Source organism: Musca domestica, unplaced genomic scaffold (assembly GCF_030504385.1).
Source record: "Musca domestica strain aabys unplaced genomic scaffold, Musca_domestica.polishedcontigs.V.1.1 75, whole genome shotgun sequence".
NCBI lineage: Eukaryota > Metazoa > Arthropoda > Insecta > Diptera > Muscidae > Musca > Musca domestica.
The window spans coordinates 1,365,911-1,387,160 of record NW_026712393.1 but is presented as its reverse complement, the minus strand read 5'-3'; positions in this window follow the sequence as shown (position 1 = coordinate 1,387,160).

The following is a 21,250-nucleotide window of genomic DNA, read 5'->3' as shown; positions in this document are numbered from 1 at the left end:
TTTTTTATGTTCTAACGAGAAATGGAGGGTTTATTAATAAAATCTTGATAAGAGAAGTAATAAATGATTTAAAAAAAACCAGGACTTTCTAAAATAAATCGCGATTTTTAGCATGGATCTTCTTTCTAAATTCTTGCAATTCTTAGCAGAATTTTTCGGAAACCCTCTTCTAAAAAATAGTTGATTTTATCAGGACCTTCCGACAAAAATCGTGAATTTGTCTGTATCGGCAGGTTTCCCCTTGGTAGAGTAGATCTCCAGGGTCCATTGGTGAATTCGTCTGTATCGACAGGTTTCCCCTTGGTAGAGTTGATCTCCAGGGTCCAATGATTCCTACATATATTTAATTCTTTTGCGACAGAAAGGGATTCCATTTTGTAATCTTCGGACCGGAATTAGCAATGGTTTTTCGACTCGAGTCGTGGATAAGTACCAGAGACATGGGACAGGGAAACAGGGGGTTGGTCCCCAAGACACTGGATGATTCATGCAAGACTACCGGATGAATTTTATGCGAGAAATAAGTACTCAAGCAGGACCCATGAGAGAGTGCCAGTCTACAAGGATAAGCAACGCTACGTTTGCGAGAAACCTTAATAAGTACTCTTGCAAAACTCAGCTAACTTTTTGTTCCGAATTCGATCCGAATGTCTGTTGAAATTGTCGAATATAATTTCGAATTCCTTTTGTTGTCGATACAATATTTGTGTGAACATTTTGACGGAAATCGGAAAGTTTTTCTAAGAAATTTCTAAAAAAAATATATAGAGTTTCCAGACGGTCTCTTCGAATTTGAAAGAAATTTCATTGAAAATCCGGAGAGAAATTTAGATAGATATTCAGTAAAAACGAAGGAAAATGAGCAGAGATTCTATAAAAAAAAGTTTTGAAAATATCTGGAAGAAATTTAGAAAATTTTCCAAAGTTCTAAAAAAATAATTAGAAATCTCGGAAAAATCTAAAATCAAAATTTTTAACTGGGAATCTATGATTGTGAAAGACTTTAATAAAGTACTCAAGCTGCTTGCTTCTACAAAGATAGAAAGAGGATCAATAAGGATATACTAGTTGAGTTTATGAAAATTAGCGAACAAATCGTTTCAATTGATTGAAAAACAAACTAATTACAAAAAAAATCCTTGATTTGTAACAAGGACCTTAGAATTTTTGGATTTTTATTAAGGATTTTCTGAAAAAAAATCCTGGAGTTTTAACCAATTCTATCTGTTTGGTACTTTCATAAAAGGCCCAATTTTTAATAAAGGACCTTTTGATAAAGATTCTTGTTTTTTTTTGGAATAGTTATAAAGAAGTGAAGTTTAAAAAGTGGATTTCATCCAAGATATTAAAAAAAAAATCATAGATTTATTTTGGATTTTTTTTTTAAGTTTTTATGGATGGATATTAAAAGTAAATTTATTTTCTAACATTTCCAGATATGGATATAGCCATGGCTTTGGTATATATCTATCGGCAACCGACTAATATTTTCTAACTTGTTGTAAAGAATTATAGTAAAACTATAAGTCCTTCTTGTCTCAAATTGTCTTCATCAGCTCGCTACTGTTCTCGCTGTATTTCTAATAGAATAATTGAATGATGCTATTGTAACGAATTTATATATTTATAATATTATTGACCATCCCTCGTATCATGCCTTTTAGTCCTCATTATCCATCAATATTTTCCAAGATTCCTTTCATCATACACATTTGTGTTCTTTTAGGCGGCTTTTCTCTTTTTCTGCCTTTTAATGAATGGTTACACACATGCTGGATTTACACAATTACGCTGGATGTGTGTGTATGTGTGTTTGTACATAAATACATACGTGTGTAAGTGCGTCATACTTTAACACACTGACCATTTATAAATTATGAAGTAGAGTTGATAACTGTAATGGTTGTATGTCCAATAATTTAATTTGCACTATGTGTTTGACTGATGGATGGATGGATGGTTGAATGGATGTAAGATTTAAAAGGATATCCTAAAAGGTTTCTCTTTCTCCTTTACAATCTAATTCGATGAAGGTTGTAGTGCCTAAATGGCCAATGTTGAATCTGTGGTTCCGAAAAAGTATTTTAAGTGGAAATAATAAGCGCATAAATGATAATTACATGTTAGGAGTTTGGCTTGTGTTATATTTAATAAAATTTATGGGGTGACCATTAGGTGGATTACTCAGTCTATATTACTATTTTTTTACATATGTACTTAATGCATAAAATTTATACCATCCTAGTGGGCCAATTTGTATGCTGTAATAAGAGCAAAAAGTCCACAGTATTCGGTATTTATAGACCTTTCACCATGAAATAGAAGTAGTATTCCGCCTCATCCCTCTAAATAATTATGTTACATTCAATATTCTTTATGAACGAATAATTTATATTAAAGAATCCAAAAATTGCTAGAATGTTGCGCCCATGTGCCTTATGTATAGAAAAAGTCTTATTAAGGTATATTCTACTTTGGGATTCAATATGACTCCAATAGGACGACTGATTTCAAACGGAAATGCTTTGAAGATTTTGAATAAACTTTTCAATCAATTCAATAACCGTATTCATTTCTTTACATATCATGTTAGAATTCGTATAAAAAGTAATTTGATCATATTTTATAGCATATTTTTTAGCGCTCTCAACAATTTTTATATGTTTCAGAAATGTTTTACTATAGAAATTTCATACAATCAAAAGTCTACATAATGTACTTATAATACATACAAAAGTTTTATATAAATATATTAAAAAATACTTCTTTGGGAAACCTCCTAAAGGTATGCTGTAAAATGATAAATATAAATTTGAAAATGGCAGTTTACATATGACTATATCATAATGAGCCTTTCTGGCATATCAGATAAGTTGAAACATTATGTTAGAGTCATATGTTTATAGCCTACTTATAGGCGCTCATTTCAAACTAAAAAGAAATATTATTGTATAATATGATACATTTATAGTTTGAGTGAAATATATATATATATATATATATATATATATATATATACTAGCTGAACCCGGTGCGCTTCGCTACCCCTTTTGATTTTATATGCATTCAAAATTTTATTTACGAATATATGTTGGATAAAGAAAACAAATTTAAAAATTAAAAAAAAAATATTGCACTAATTTAATGCGTTAATAAACAAAATCACTACAAAAGCAGTAACATGACATGCATACATTTGTCCTTTGGATTTATTTATTTCATAGCAAGTACCAAGCGTGCAGGAAACTGCATTTTTTTTAAGTAGAGTGGCATTTCTATTGCAGTTAGTGAATTCGAGATAGCAACATACTTCGCCGTAATAAGCGTATTTCAAATAAATTGTTGTGTTGTTTTTTAGTGTTAGCCTAAGGCGTTTTGGGTCAATAGTTCTTATTAAAATCATATCCCAATCTGATCCGATTTAAATATAATTTTAAAAAAATTACTATTACACCAAACTCCGCCACACCTTTCATATTTCATTGAAATTGGTGCGTCAAATATGTGAAATCGGCCGAGAATACATATATGGGAGCTATATCCAAATCTTAATTAATTTCCAATTAATTTATCACATTTATTATTATAACTAAATTCCGCCACACATTCTGAATTTCATTGGAATCGGTCATATATATCGTGTTTGGTGCATAATATGTATGAAATCGGCCGAAATATATATGTTAGCTATATCCAAACCTTAACTGATTTCAATATAATTTGGCAATTACTGGTGCCAGATTTTGTCTCTCTCGCTTTGGGTGCATCAAATATGTGAAATCGGCTGAGTATATATATGGGAGCTATAATCACATCAGAGCGTATTTGAATATAATTTGTTAAATTTATTTTTGTATTTTGTTGGAATCGGAAATACGTATCGTGTTTTGTGCATCAAATATGTGAAATCGGCGGAAAAATATATATATGAGAGCTATATTCAAATCTGAACCGATATTAATATAAATTGACTAATTTATTTTCTAATCAAAATCCCGTTACATATTCCAAATTTCTTTGGAATCGAACATACATATCGTGTATGGTGCATAAAATACATGAAATCGGTCGAAAATATATATGAGAGCTATATCCAAATCTGAATCGATTTTAATATAATTTGACAAATGTATATTTGTTTTAATTTCCGCTACACATTCCAAATTTCATTGAAATTAGAGATTCATAGCGTGTATGGTGCATCAAATACATGAAATCGGTCGAAAATATATATGGGAGCTATATCCAAATCTGAACCGATTTCAATTTAATTTGACAAATTCATTTTGGCTCCCAATTCCGTTACTTATTTTAAATTTCATTAAAATTGGAAATACATGTCGTGTTTGGTCCACCAAATACATGAAATAGGCCGAAAATGTATATGGGAGCTATATCCAAATCTGAACCGATTTCAATATAATTTGGGAAACTTATTTCTGTTCCAAATTCCGTTACGTATTCCAAATTTGGAGACTGTATCTTCAACCAATCAATAGATATGTGCATATAAAATCTAAATTTTTGGGAGGTACCTCCGATTCTGATGCTATATCTCCAGTTCCAAGTGGAAATTCAAAAATGTATATAGCCTATGTTACTTTCAGGCGATGTTGCAGTATATGGAAATTTTCAGGAAAATCTATTCAGCGGTTTTCGAGTCCATAAATTACAAACAAACAAACAAACAAACAAACAAACATACAAACATTTTCCTCTTTTATAGATAGATATATATATATATATATATATATATATATATATATATATATATATATATATATATATATATATATATATATATATATATATATATATATATATATATATACACAATACATATATTATATAGTATAATTTGTTTTTAGTTTAAAAATTATTGGTAATATGTCAAATTTAAATGTGATGCATTTTTATATGTGACTTTAAAATGAAGTGTAAACTAGCCTTTTTGATTTCTTTGTCAATCCATAAAACTTTCAAAATTCCTTTTGACTTTTTGGGGGCAAGAACAGTGAATATGATAACTCTCGATTTGGCCCTAACTGAGCTCATCTTATAATCTTGCTTTTCTTTATCAAACCTAGATCGGAATCGGAAATGAGTAATTCCGGATCACTTCTTTCTCAAAATTGGACCGCTAATCACGCCGACCCTAGAACCTTAAAATTTAGCACAAGGGTCGCACTTAACATAAATGTGTGTAGTAAGGCTAGGTTTCTAGAATTTTGTACCATAAATGTACGCGAACCCCTTTAGTACTATGTTATAAGGAAAGTTTTTAGGTATTTAGAGTTTAACGACATTTGGAAATTCGCACTGAATATATGCGAAAATTATAAAAGTTACCTAATATATACTGGTATTGACTGTTCGGGAAGATGATTTGTATGTGTCATTGGCTACTAAAAATATGAAAATTTATAACAAAAGCTTGAGAGTTGAGACCTGCATAGTTAATTTTCAAATTCGAAACTTGAAAGAATTCCGGTGAATAAAGTCACTAAAATCATCAAACTACCGAATGTAGGGATGTACCGGTATATGGGCGGATTATGAAGATCTGGACCTGCATGACATTTTTTTGTCAAAGGCTCTAGAACTCATTGCAAACTTTAAATACGAAATTTGAAGCAATTCCGGAAAATAATGTCGCTTATATAATCATAATACCGAATGAATCGAGGTAACATTATATATGGACTATACGAAGTCGTGGACCTGTATAGACAATTTTTTGTCATAGGTTGTAGTATCCATAAGGAACTTTAATATACTTTAAATACGAAATTCCTGTGAATAATGTAGCTAAAATCATCAAAATACCGAATATAGGGAGGTACCGGTATACATATATAAGTTATACAAAGATATTGACCTGCATGGACAATTTTCTGTCACAGGTGGATAATGAATCATCAAAATGTCGAATATTGGGAGGTACCGCTATGTGTGGGTTAAACGAATTGACAAATGTAGCTAAAATCATAAAAATACCACAAATAGCGAGGCACCATTATATGGGGGATCTACGATTTGGATTTTCAGACAATTTCATTGAAAAATGTGGCTACAATCATCAAAATATCGAATATTGAGGGGTCCCGTATATGGGGGCTATATGATATCATGGACCGATATAGTCCATCTTCCAACTTGACCTGCCTGCAGACAGAAGATTGATCGGTGCAAAATTGTATCTTCCTTTCTTTATTCGTTTCGATTCTAGCGTGTTTACAACAGATGGACAGACGGAGGACCGTACAATGCTAAGTCGTCCTAGGATTTTATGCTGCTCAAGAATATATATAATTTGTTTGGTCTGAAATTATTATTTCGATAAGTTACAAACGGAATGACGAACTTTATATACCGTCCATACTATGTATAGTGGAGGCTATAAAAAGTGGTTGATGAAAATTTTTATCAGGTTAAGTCATATGTTCCATATGTGATAACATGACGAACCATTTTGTAGAATAGTTTGAAGGAATGGGAAATTCCCTTTAATTGACTCATTTGAGGGTTAATTTTTTTCTATAATATTGTCAAAGACACAGTATATAAAAATGGACTGATTCCAAGGAATCTTAACTGGAATTATTTCTAAAGTTTTTAAATGGGCGAACTTCCCCGCCCTATTGTGGTTACCTTTCAATATAAACGTATAATATGTCTTTACACTTGTCGCATATTTTTATACCCTCTACCTTGGAAAGGAGGGTATATTAACTTTGTCATTCCGTTTGTAACATCCCTAAATATTCGTTGTAGACCCCATAATGTTTATATATTCATAATCAGCAAAAAATTCTAAGCCGATTTAACGATGTCCGTCTATCTGTCTGTTGAAATCACGATATAGGTCACATTTTTTGACGCCAAAATTTAGCAGAGCAATTTGTATTGTGTCTAGGATGGTTGGTATTGAAAATGAGATATATCGGTCCACGTTTTTGTATAAACCCCATTCCTCCCGATATTCGGTATTTTGATTATTTTTGCCACATTTTTTCACGGATTTGTCTCAAAATTGGTATTTGTAGGTCATAATAGGTCCTAGTTTGTGTGGCGAAATATTGTATGTATGGGTCCACGCTTTGGTATAGCCCCCATATAACGGTACCTCCCGAGATTCGGTATTTGGATGTTTTTTTTGCCACATTTTTTCATGAATTTGCCTAAAAATTGGTATTTGTTGAGCATAATGAGTTCTAGCTCCGTTGGCGAAACATTGTATGTATAGGTCCTCGTTTTTGTATATCCCTATATAGCGGTACCTCCCGATATTTGGAATTTTGATGATTTTTGCCACATTTCCCACGAATATTTCTAAAAATTGGTATTAGTGGGTCATAATTGGTTCTAATGTTTCCATTACCCTAAGGTGGAGGGTATAAAAAGTTCGGCCCGGCAGGAATTGATGTTTTTTCAAGATCTTAAAAATGTCTGACTTTGGTAAAATACTTAATAAAACTTTGACAATTATTAAAATATTTTATTAAATTTTTTTAACTTTTCTGAAATTGGTGTTGCTTGTTACAAGGCCAAAGAAAGCAAAAACAATGTTACCCCTACTCATCTCACCATCATAACCATTCAAGCTTAAATTAATTAGCCATGTACAAAATAAAGATGGCTTTAATTAAAGTGTATTGCACGAGTCCTCCAACCCACTCACCCTGTAAGCCTTTTTTACGCTTCTGCCTCCATTTGTAACAAAGGAATATGCAAAGTACCAATCTCCCTGACATTTTAATGCGATAAAGAATAAAAAAGAGAAACACAAGGACAAGAGGGGGGAGATGGAGAGGAAAAGCTGAAATTTTCGTTCGTTAACACAGCGCAGCAGAACAGCACAGAGTTAGAGCCAAAGCAAAGGGGTTGTTTGTAATTTAGAATTTTTGTTAAGTATTCATTCCTTTCTGGTGTTCTCCTTTGTTGGCATTTTTTCTTCTTCGTTTTTTTTTTTTGGTTGCTTGCTTTACATCTTACAAAGCTGTTTTTTACATTATTCAGTTATTTTTTTCGTTGCCTTCAAAAGACAAGAAATAAAACCCAGTTTCGGGGAAAGCAAGAAAGGAGTACCATCATTGGCGCTGATGATGGTGGCTGGATGCCGGGCTGGTTGGTTGGTTGGCAACGGCAAATCAGGAGGAGTACCAAAAAGGAAATTCGAAAGGATACGAAACAGAGAAAAAACAAGGACATAGAAAATTCGTGGGTGGGGAAGGGGGTGGTGCAGGAGTGGGAGGCTCGTAAACTTGCAGAGACGTTAAGTCTCAATGAGTTTTTCGCATTTTTTAATCACAAAGTACTTGTGGGTTCTTAGAGAAAGGAGTCAACCAACCAGCCAGCCAGCCAGGCATCCAGGGCAATATTGAAAGTTATGATTATGTACTTTCTCTGGTCTTTTTCTTTTTTTACTTCTGCCGTTACGTTCTTTGTGCCATGCAAATTCTCTTTTTGTCTACCCTTCTTGTCGTCAATTTCAACTCATTTACTTGAGATTTTTTTCTCGCTCATCTCGAGATTTTATTAAAAATTCATTTTATTTTCTTCGTGTAATCGAAACAGAACTTTCCTCTTTCTCACTCAGAAGAAGATGAGGAATAAAAAAACTGCTGATGATTTCATTAACTCCAAAGCAAGGATATTGTGTGTGCGTATAGGTATTAGCAAGTATAGGTACGGATGTATGTGTGTGTGTGTTTTTGCGCATAAGTGTAGGGGTTGGGAATGGATTAATTTAAAATTCGTAATCAAGACTTCTTTCCTCTCTCCTTTTTTTGTTAATTTCACATCAAATGAATGTAAAATATGCTAATGTTAGCAAGAATGAAACACATTAAAATCTCAAGGATTCCATTAATATGTTCCGCAAGGTGAAGTCCTGTGGGGTTCATAAATTGTTAAATATTTAAAGTTTTGAATAATTCATGCCTAGAAAAGTGATCACAAATAATAGCTAAAAACGCCGAAATGTTATTATTTAAGGAGATATGGCCATTTTAAAGTTTTCAATAATTCATGCCTAGAAAAGTGATCACAAATAATAGCTAAAAACGCCGAAATGTTAATATTTAAGGAGTTATGGCCATTTTAAAGTTTTGAATAATTCATGCCTAGAAAAGTGATCAGGAGGATTAAGGAGTTATGGCCATTTTAAAGTTTTGAATAATTCATGCCTAGAAAAGTGATCACAAATAATAGCTAAAAACGCCGAAATGTTAATATTTAAGGAGTTATGGTCATTTTAAACTTTTGAACAATTCATGCCTAGAAAAATGATCACAAATAACAGCTAAAAACGGCGAAATGTTAATATTTAAGGAGTTATGGCCATTTTAAAGTTTTGAATAATTCATGCCTAGAAAAGTGATCAGGAGGATTAAGGAGTTATGGCCATTTTAAAGTTTTCAATAATTCATGCCTAGAAAAGTGATCACAAATGATAGCTAAAAACGCCGAAATGTTAATATTTAAGGAGTTATGGCCATTTTAAAGTTTTCAATAATTCATGCCTAGAAAAGTGATCACAAATAATAGCTAAAACGCCGAAATGTTAATATTTAAGGAGTTATGGCCATTTTAAAGTTTTCAATAATTCATGCCTAGAAAAGTGATCACAAATAATAGCTAAAAACGCCGAAATGTTAATATTTAAGAAGTTATGGCCATTTTAAAGTTTTCAATAAGTCATGCCTAGAAAAGTGAACACAAATAATAGCCAAAAAAGCAGAAATGTTAATATTTAAGGAGTTATGGCCATTTTAAAGTTTTGAATAATTCATGCCTAGAAAAGTGATCACAAATAATAGCTAAAACCGCCGAAATGTTAATATTTAAGGAGTTATGGCCATTTTAGAGTTTTCAATAATTCATGCCTAGAAAAGTGATCACAAATAATAGCTAAAACCGCCGAAATGTTAATTTTTAAGAAGTTATGGCCATTTTAAAGTTTTCAACAATTCATGCCTAGAAAAGTGATCACAAATAATAGATAAAAACGCCGAAATGTTAATATTTAAGGAGTTATGGCCATTTTAAAGTTTTGAATAATTCATACCTAGAAAAGTGATCACAAAATAAAAACGCCGAAATGTTAATTTTTAATGAGTTATGGCCATTATTAAGTTTTCAATAATTCATGCCTAGAAAAGTGATCACAAATGATAGCTAAAAACGCCGAAATGTTAATATTTAAGGAGTTATGGCCATTTTAAAGTTTTGAATAATTCATGCCTAGAAAAGTGATCACAAATAACGGCTAAAAACGCCGAAATGTTAATATTTAAGGAGTTATGGCCATTTTAAAGTTTTGAATAATTCATGACTGGAAAAGTGATCACAAATAATAGCTAAAAACGCCGAAATGTTAATATTTAAAGAGTTATGGCCATTTTAAAGTTTTGAATAATTCATGCCTAGAAAAGTTATCACAAATAATAGCTAAAAACGCCGAAATGTTAATGCTTAAGGAGTTATTATGAATATTGAAAACAATATTGAATAATATTTAACGAGTTATGGCCATTTTAAAGTTTTGAATAATTCATGCCTAGAAAAGTGATCACAAATAATAGCTAAAAACTCCGAAATGTTAATATTTAAGGAGCTATGGCCATTTTAAAGATTTGAATAATTCATGCCTAGAAAAGTGATCACAAATAACGGCTAAAAACGCCGAAATGTTAATATTTAAGGAGTTATGGCCATTTTAAAGTTTTGAGTAATTCATGACTGGAAAAGTGATCACAAATAATAGCTAAAAACGCCGAAATGTTAATATTTAAAGAGTTATGGCCATTTTAAAGTTTTGAATAATTCATGCCTAGAAAAGTTATCACAAATAATAGCTAAAAACGCCGAAATGTTAATATTTAAGGAGTTATGGCCATTTTAAAGTTTTCAATAATTCATGCCTAGAAAAGTGATCACAAATAATAGGTAAAAACGCCGAAATGTTAATATTTAAGGAGTTATGGCCATTTTAAAGTTTTAAATAATTCATGCCTAGAAAATTGATCACATATAATAGCTAAAAAGGCCGAAATGTTAATATTTAAGGAGTTATGGCCATTTTAAAGTTTTAAATAATTCATGCCTAGAAAAGTGATCACAAATAATAGCTAAAAACGCCGAAATGTTAATATTTAAGGAGTTATGGTCATTTTAAAGTTTTCAATAATTCATGCCTAGAAAAGTGATCACAAATAACGGCTAAAAACGCCGAAATGTTAATATTTAAGGAGTTATGGCCATTTTAAAGTTTTGAATAATTCATGCCTAGAAAAGTGATTACAAATAATAGCTAAAAACGCCGAAATGTTAATATTTAAGGAGTTATGGCCATTTTAAAGTTTTGAATAATTCATGCCTAGAAAAGTGATCACAAATAATAGCTAAAAACTCCGAAATGTTAATATTTAAGGAGCTATGGCCATTTTAAAGTTTTGAATAATTCATGCCTAGAAAAGTGATCACAAATAACGGCTAAAAACGCCGAAATGTTAATATTTAAGGAGTTATGACCATTTTAAAGTTTTCAATAATTCATGCCTAGAAAAGTGATCACAAATAACAGCTTAAAAAGCAGAAATGTTAATATTTAAGGAGTTATTGCCATTTTAAAGTTTTGAATAATTCATGCCTAGAAAAGTGATCACAAATAATAGCTAAAAACGCCGAAATGTTAATATTTAAGGAGTTATGGCCATTTTAAAGTTTCAATAATTCATGCCTAGAAAAGTGCTCACAAATAATAGCTAAAAACGATGAAATGTTAATTTTTAAGGAGTTATGGCCATTTTAAAGTTTTGAATAATTCATGCCTAGAAAAGTGATCTCAAATAATAGCTAAAAACGCCGAAATGTTAATATTTAAGGAGTTATGGCCATTTTAAAGTTTTGAATAATTCATGCCTAGAAAAGTGCTCACAAATAATAGCTAAAAACGATGAAATGTTAATTTTTAAGGAGTTATGGCCATTTTAAAGTTTTGAATAATTCATGCCTAGAAAAGTGATCTCAAATAATAGCTAAAAACGCCGAAATGTTAATATTTAAGGAGTTATGGCCATTTTAAAGTTTTGAATAATTCATGCCTAGAAAAGTGATCTCAAATAATAGCTAAAAACGCTGAAATGTTAATTTTTAAGGAGTTATGGCCATTTTAAAGTTTTGAATAATTCATGCCTAGAAAAGTGATCTCAAATAATAGCTAAAAACGCTGAAATGTTAATTTTTAAGGAGTTATGGCCATTTTAAAGTTTTGAATAATTCATGCCTAGAAAAGTGCTCACAAATAATAGCTAAAAACGATGAAATGTTAATTTTTAAGGAGTTATGGCCATTTTAAAGTTTTGAATAATTCATGCCTAGAAAAGTGATCTCAAATAATAGCTAAAAACGCCGAAATGTTAATATATAAGGAGTTATGGGCATTCTAAAGTTTTGAATAATTCATGCCTAGAAAAGTGATCACAAATAATAGCTAAAAACGCCGAAATGTTAATATTTAAGGAGTTATAGATATTTTAAAGTTTTGAATAATTCATGCCTAGAAAAGTGATCACAAATAATAGCTAAAAACTCCGAAATGTTAATATTTAAGGAGCTATGGCCATTTTAAAGTTTTGAATAATTCATGCCTAGAAAAGTGATCACAAATAATAGCTAAAAACTCCGAAATGTTAATATTTAAGGAGCTATGGCCATTTTAAAGTTTTGAATAATTCATGCCTAGAAAAGTGATCACAAATAACGGCTAAAAACGACGAAATGTTAATATTTAAGGAGTTAAGGCCATTTTAAAGTTTTGAATAATTCATGCCTAGAAAAGTGATCACAAATAATAGCTAAAAACGCCGAAATGTTAATATTTAAGGAGTTATGGCCATTTTAAAGTTGTGAATAATTCATGCCTAGAAAAGTGATCACAAATAATAGCTAAAAACGCCGAAATGTTAATATTTAAGGAGTTATGGCCATTTTAAAGTTTTGAATAATTCATGCCTAGAAAAGTGATCACAAATAATAGCTAAAAACGCCGAAATGTTAATATTCAAGGAGTTATGGCCATTTTAAAGTTTTGAATAATTCATGTCTAGAAAAGTGATCACAAATAATAGCTAAAAAAGCCGAAATGTTAATATTTAAGGAGTTATGGCCATTTTAAAGTTTTGAATAATTCATGTCTAGAAAAGTGATCACAAATAATAGCTAAAAACGCCGAAATTTTAATATTTAAGGAGTTATGGCCATTTTAAAGTTTTGAATAATTCATGCCTAGAAAAGTGATCAAAAATAATAGCTAAAAGTGCCGAAATGTTAATATTTAAGGAATTATGGCCATTTTAAAGTTTTGAATAATTCATGCCTAGAAAAGTGATCACAAATAATAGCTAAAAACGCCGAAATGTTAATATTTAAGAAGTTATGGCCATCTTTAAGTTTTGATCATTTCATGTGATCACAAATAATAGCTAAAAACGCCGAAATGTTAATATTTAAGAAGTTATGGCCATTTTAAAGTTTTGAATAATTCATGCCTAGAAAAGTGATCACAAATAATGGCTAAAAACGCCGAAATGTTAATATTTAAGGAGTTATGGCCATTTTAAAGTTTTGAATAATTCATGCCTAGAAAAGTGATCACTAATAATAGCTAAAAACGCCGAAATGTTAATATTTAAGGAGTTATGGCCATTTTAAAGTTTTGAATAATTCATGCCTAGAAAAGTGATCACAAATAATGGCTAAAAACGCCGAAATGTTAATATTTAAGGAGTTATGGCCATTTTAAAGTTTTGAATAATTCATGCCTAGAAAAGTGATCACAAATAATAGCTAAAAACGCCGAAATGTTAATATTTAAGGAGTTATGGCCATTTTAAAAATTTTCCTTAAATATTTTTGCAATGTTGTGTAAGGCCACGTTGTCCTTGATTCTCAAACACATTCTCACAGTTGTTCTTTGTGTCTCTTGCACTCTACTGCTGCTGATAAATCAAGTCCTTCCATTCTTGCTCCAATTCCGAGCAGATTAGTATTATAAATAACTGGTTTGTGTAAAGACCTAGACATAGACGTCGTTTCATGCTGACTTTCTGTTTCATTCATTGTTGGCAATTTTTACAGTTTGTTTGTCTGTCGTTCTGACTCTCTATAGGAAGGTTACAGGAATTCATAGTCCTTGCTTCTTATGTTGTTGTTGTAACAACTACCGCCAGTTAAGCAGAACACCATATTTGCGCGCGTAAAACACATGTCCTGCTGAAAATGTTTATTTACATTTGAAGCAATTTCTTTCCGTTCCATACAATTCGCCTCGCAAGTACATGTCCTTGCAAATCAATGGAAAAACATATCCGGCAACAACAAAAACGATTGTTGTAACAAAATTCGCAATGCTTTGTTTTTGTGTTTGCCGAGCAAATTTCTTGCAAAATTGTAAACTGCGTGTCTGTCTGTCTGCCGGTCGGTCGGTGTGTGTTTCGCTTTTCCACTTCGCAAATAATTGGCAAACGATTGAAATTATTTTGTTTCGATGCGAATCCTTTCAATGCCTTGGCTAATTGTGGTTGTAACAACAACAACGACAAGCAAGCGTTGCAAATGAGATCCCCCTTTGACAGTTGAGTTAACGACACAGGATATCCCATAAATTATGAATTGACATTTAACAACAATAAAAAGCAAGCAAGAGAGTGGGAAAATGGGAAAATAGAGAGAGAGAGAGAGCGCAAATTTGCATGTGAACCTTTCTCATTAACCGAAAGTGCGAAGCAATTACAACCAAGGCCATTTCCAATGAAAATCATTTCTCTGCCCCGCGGCCAGCGTCTTATGTAATAAATGTCACTTACTTTTGATTTTTCATTTAAATCCTTGCCAGGACTAATGTTTACATTTGATCGATTGTATGCCTATGCGCGAAGGGTGGTTGATTTAGATTTTTGGGTACAGCATCTTGGGCTTATTAAGAAAAATAAAGGCAATAATTTTGCTTTACAGTGACATTTTTCATTTAAAACATTTTCATTCTTCTCTCCGCAGCCCTCTCAAAACGCCAGCTCATTATTTATCCTTTTGCTTTGTTCTCCATGTTTTTCGTGCTGGCATGGGGGTGTTGGTGGAGAAGCTCTCTTATTTCCTTGCTGTTGGTTTTTTTTTGTACTCAATTTAAATTCGCCGTTGCCTTTAAGAAAAAAATCATTAATATATTAGAGAGTGGTGCTAGTTGGACTTAGACGAATTTAAGATATCGCTATACAGATGCAAAGATGGAATATACAATTCTTTTATATTCTACACAACACAGTGGAGTAGGGTATTAAACCAGAGAAATGAATGTAACATGAAAATGAGAACGAGATTATACAATAGTCCCTTTTATTGATCTGCATAAAAAAATTCTGAGTAGATTTGTGCATGACCCAGTTCAATTACGAACTTCAAATACAAAAATTTAAAATAGTTCGGGTAAATAATGTCGCTAAAATCGTCAAAATACCGAATATCGGGAGGTACCGTTATAGGGGGCTATACGAAGACGTTGGCCTGCACAGACAATTTTCTATCATATGCTGTGGTATTCCCTTCCAACTTCAAATACTAAATTTGAAATAGATCCGTTAAATAAAATCATCAAAATACCGAATATCGGGAAGTACCGTTATATGGGGATTATACGAAGACGTGGACCTACATGACCCATTTTCTGTTTTAGGCTGTAGCATCCATTACAAAATTCAAATACCACTTTTAAAACAATTCCGGTAAATAATGTCGCTAAAATCATCAAAATACCGAATATCGGGAGATACCGTTATATGGGGGCTATATGAAGACGTTGGCCTGCACAGACAATTTACTGTCATAGGCTGTAGTATTCCCTTCCAACTTCAAATACTAAATTTGAAATAGATCCGGTAAATAATGTCGCTAAAATCATCAAAATACCGAATATCGGGAGGTACCGTTATATGGGGATTATACGAAGACGTGGACCTACATGACCCATTTTCTGTTTTAGGCTGTAGCATCCATTACAAAATTCAAATACCACTTTTAAAACAATTCCGGTAAATAATGTCGCTAAAATCATCAAAATATCGAATATCGAGAGGTACCATTATATGGGGGCTATACGAAGACGTGGACCTACATGGGCCATTTTCAACATCAAGAGTCCTGCAGACATAATACACCTTATAGTAAATTTTTATCAACTTACTTCATTTCGTTCGGAAGCTGAAGTGATTTCCACATACGGATATACAGACGTCCGACATTATTAAATCGACACAGAATTTTATGCTTATCAAGAATATATACACTTTGTGGGGTCTAAAATGTATATTTCGAGGTGTTATAAACGGAATGACAAACTTAATATACCCTCCATACTATGGCGGAGGGTATAAAAAAACTCTACCATGGTAAATAGGCAAAAAATGCAGAAAAGTAACCATTTCGGAGGGGTTTGAGTCCCAGAGGTTTCTATCCTGCTTATGTCCCTGATGAAAGGACTGCAACCAATTTCAGACGGCTGTTATTTCTATGCCACTAGTCCGACGGCTGTTAAAATTATTCCAGTGACAGCTCATTATATTGTTTACAAGCGTACAAAAGCATTTTGGTGAGAATTTTCTAGAAAAAAAGTTATTCGTGATGGATCGTGATCAAGCGTGATAGTGTCATTTCTTTATATTTGGCTGGAAAACCACAAGTGGCTATCGTTAGAGCTCTCCAGCATTTTGGAGGGTGTATTAAAGTCTTGGGTACGCACACATTTTGGCCGCCGACCTTGGACATTCCAACAGGACTTAGCACCATCGCACTCAGCTCGCGCCACCCAAGAATGGTTACGAAATGAGGTTCCTCGCTTCATTTCCAGCGCACAATGGCCACCAAAATCTCCACATATCATCCGTTATGTCTGGAGTATTTTGGAAAGCAAGGTTGACACTAAAAAATGCCAAAGTGTCGATCACCTCAAGCAAGCGCTTCGCCGGGAATGATTCAAATTTCCGCAGAGCAACACCTCGGCAACACTTAGCGCGTGGCGGTTTCATTGGCCGTTGAAAGGCCCTAATTCGTGGCAAATGTGACCAATTCGAACAAGTCTAAACTTATTCTAATATTTGATGCTATTTACGACATATATTGCTTTCACTCAATAAAATTAAAAAAAAAATATATAGCGATACTATCGCGAAAATATTCTGAAGGATGTGTTAAAGCCTTGGGCACGCAAACATTTTGTCCGCAGACCTTGGACATTGGAACAGGACTCAACACCTTCGCACTGAGCACGCGCCACCCAAGAGTGGTTACAAAATGAGGTTCCTCGCTTCATTTCCAGCACACAATGGACAAAATCTCTGGATACCAATCCGTTGAGATATTTTCCTACTTTAGGGGAACACCCACGCAATCGGTTTGGGTCCGTGGTCCAGACCACTTGAATTCAATCGTCATAAAGAAAAGGGATTTAAAGTCCGTAATCGGATGAAACATATATATGGGAGCCATAGCTACTTCTGATCAGATATTCCCCAAAATTTTAAGCACTTGCTTTTAGGCTGAATTCCGTCGGAAGTGCCACTATCCCCTCCATTTCGGCTGATATTAGTCACCCATTCCAATAGGGTTCGTCCTTGAGCCTTGTTTGGAAAATTTCATCTCAATCGGATAATAAATGCGACCTGTATTTTGTTCTCAGAAATACATGTACAGGCGGACGGACGAGGACTGGCATGCATAAATCGACTCAGAAAGTGTTTCAATGAAGATCCTCAAAAGTAACTATGGGTCTATCTCGCTTCCTTCCCCATATTACAAACAAATGCACAAAAACATAATACCCTAACCACTATGTGGTGTAGGGTATAAAAACGAATTTTTAGCTAAGTCGTCTATAGCAGATTTTTGTTAGGCATTCATGTAAAGCGATTGAATTTTCAAGTAGTTTCGAGGATGAGATTTTGGAATTTTATTCCTTTTTTTAACTAATCCAGAGTCAACTCACTATTACATTCCGTAGGGTACATGAAACAAAGTTAAAAAGAAAATGTACGAAAATTAAAACAGCATCGAAGCATTATACTTTCATTACACAAAAGAGACAAAAAAACAAGCAAACAAACACAAACACACGCACTCACAGAGACAGACATACCAACATCCTGTGCCACAAGCCCAACCAATACACTCACAAACACACGTAGAAACAATTCCGTTTTACTCCTTTCGTAATTTATGCAAAATGACAACTTCTCTCGTCCCGTGTTTTTTCTGGGAATACAAAAAACCCCAGCGGCAAGCGGGCATAGGATACAGAGGGAATAATGTACAAGACAACCCTAAACTTGGAAAAGTTCTCAAAGCATGCTCGCTTAATACACCCGCACGCAATACAAACGAAAAGCCATAAAAAATATATGCGCGCGAAAAATAAAAGAAGACTTGAAAAATCCTTTTATCACTGCCAAACCCCACCAGCCATGGCCCGTCGAGGCACAAAGAAGTAAAGCAAAACTCTTTTTGCCCTCCCCCCAAACGATTTGCTTTTTTTAAGATTTTCCATGGCACGAATGGTTATATTATGTCTGTTGATGTTCCTGTGTCTGTGCCTTAGATACTCAGGCTGTGTGTGTGTGCGTGTGGAACTCATTTGCATATGCTTTCGCTTTTAAGGAATACAGCGCGCCATAACCCATGCCGTTTTTTTGTTGTTGTTGTTTGTTGCTACCCATCCCTGGGAGAGCATTTCGGCTGCTTTACGGGATTTGCTTGTATTTATCATCATCACCATCACAAAAGAGGAAGAGAGTGACATTGTGTTTCTGTTGAAGGAACGTTAAAAAACCCTCTCCTCTCCTCACCCAGCTCTGCACCTGCGACCCCTTTGACAGTGGCATCAGCCTCGTTGCCGATACTTTGTCTACATCTGCTACAACGTTGGCCAAAAAAAAATCGTACAATAAACTTTTATCCAACGGCAAGCAAGCTTTTGGATGGAAACAGCGTTTCTCCCCAACCCCCCACCAATCGTTTGGGTGTTTGTTCCTTCCCTTCTCAGCCAACATTTAAGGGTTGATTTTTTTTTAAATTTATGTGTACGAGTTAAGAGATGTCATTTTGTTTCTTTCTTTTCGTCGTCGTTTTTTTTTTTTGTTTTTTTTTTTGGTGAGGCTGCTTCGAAGGGAAAGGCTTTTCTGTGGGGTGTGGCGGTTGGCAACTGGGAAATGTTGAAATGTTGAAAGCAGAAGCATTCGCAGAACGTGCAAAACTTATAGAATTTCTCAAAGGCTGTTTTTTTAGGGAAGTAGATTTTGGTAAGTTGCGGGTGTGTAGGTGCCATAGAGAAGAGTGTGATTTAAAGATGAATCGAAAATATATTTGAGGTTTCTCTTTTTGTTGAACAGTTCAGCTAGATTTTTGATTGATATATAATTCGGACAAAAATTACAATATTATTGACACTTCTCAGCAGTTTATGTTATTGTCGAATATGATTGCCGTACATGAAGGTTACATAAAATTTTATTTTAGACAAAAAGTTAAAAAAAAATTATATCTTCTGCAAAAAATTTCACTACAAATCTCAGGATAAATTATATATCGAAGTATTATAGTTTTAAGGAAAATTATATTCGAAAAATATATTAACCTGTAGTGCAATTCTCTAACTCATTTTTTGAACAAAAATCGGTAAAATTATATTGGTTATAATTTCGGAAAATAACGAAATTTTTCGGTAAGTTAGCGACGAAATCAAAGTAGTGGCTTAAAGCTACCGATAGACACCAATGATGTCAACCATAATATATTTTTTATATCAAAATGTTGGGGTTCAAAGTTAACGATTTTTGTCGGTAACTCAAAAAATGAGTTAGAGAATTACACTACAGTAAAGAAAAGTGGAAAGTCCTGGCGAGGCCGACTATATGATACCGAATATATGCTTCCCCTAACAAGTAAACGTTTATATTAAGAATTTATGTGAAGTAGGTGATGGCAACTATGATCCTTTTTGGAATACGTATTATGGCCTTGAGAGCTGTTATAATTTGTAATCTTTAAATAATAAATCATTGAAAATTAATTTTAAGTGGTTATATGGAAATGTATATGTATATGTGCGTAATTCTTCTTTAGAAAACAATACCGAAAGAGGTTAAAAAATCTAAGTTTATTAAAACATACTTTGACTTGCATTATGGTTGTTCGAAAACCTTTATAGGAGAGTTACCAAAGGAGTGGGTCAATATTGTCCGTTTTGAATCTGACATAAGTCTGATATAAATGTTGCGACGTACCAGGTTAGGGCAATATCGACTACTTCTATCACTTTATTTGAGATGTGATTTTTTGGAAAATGTTAAAATGTGCGTATGGTATCAGATCGAGTGGACGGAAGTATTAAAAAAATCGAATTTTTATAATAAAACTTTTACCCTTTTATGGTGGAGGTACTAGACAGAATGGGCCGATAAATTCCATATTCGCATCAGATATTTGGTTAGGAGAAATATTTGATACACCAGTTAAAAAAGAATCGCCTACTTGTTATGCAATTTAAGAGAGACATAAATATTGTGACCCTTTGTAGGGGAGGTACCAAAAGGGGTAGGTCGATATCTATCATCTTCACACCAGATTTTGTCTTGGAAGAAATATTGGGATATTTGAAATTTGAATAGAATCGATTGTCCATTTCGCTTTTCATGAGAATTACAATTTTTCAAAAATGTTGACCCCGATTTGTGATAATAGGAATATTGGGATGTATGAAATTTGAAGAGAATAGGATTCTTATTTCGACCCGTACATTAGGGTCTATACGACGAGGTGGTCCAGAATACGCAACATTTTTAATTATAGACAATTTTTTGGCATAGGCTGTAGTATTCATTACAAACTTCATATACAAAATTTGAAATAGTTCCGGTAAATAATGTCTCTATATTGATTAAAATACCGAATATCGGGGGGTACCATTATATGGGGGCTATACGAAGACGTGGACCTGCACAGACAATCTCCCACATGGCCCATTTCGAATATCAAAAGTCCTGCAGACATAATATACATTTGAGTAAAATTTTATTAATCTACTTCAATTCGATCAGAAGCTAGAGTGATTTCTACAGACGGACGGACATCGCTAAATCGACATTTGTGGGGTCTAAAATGTGTATTTAGAGGTGTTACAAACGGAATGACATACTTAATATAC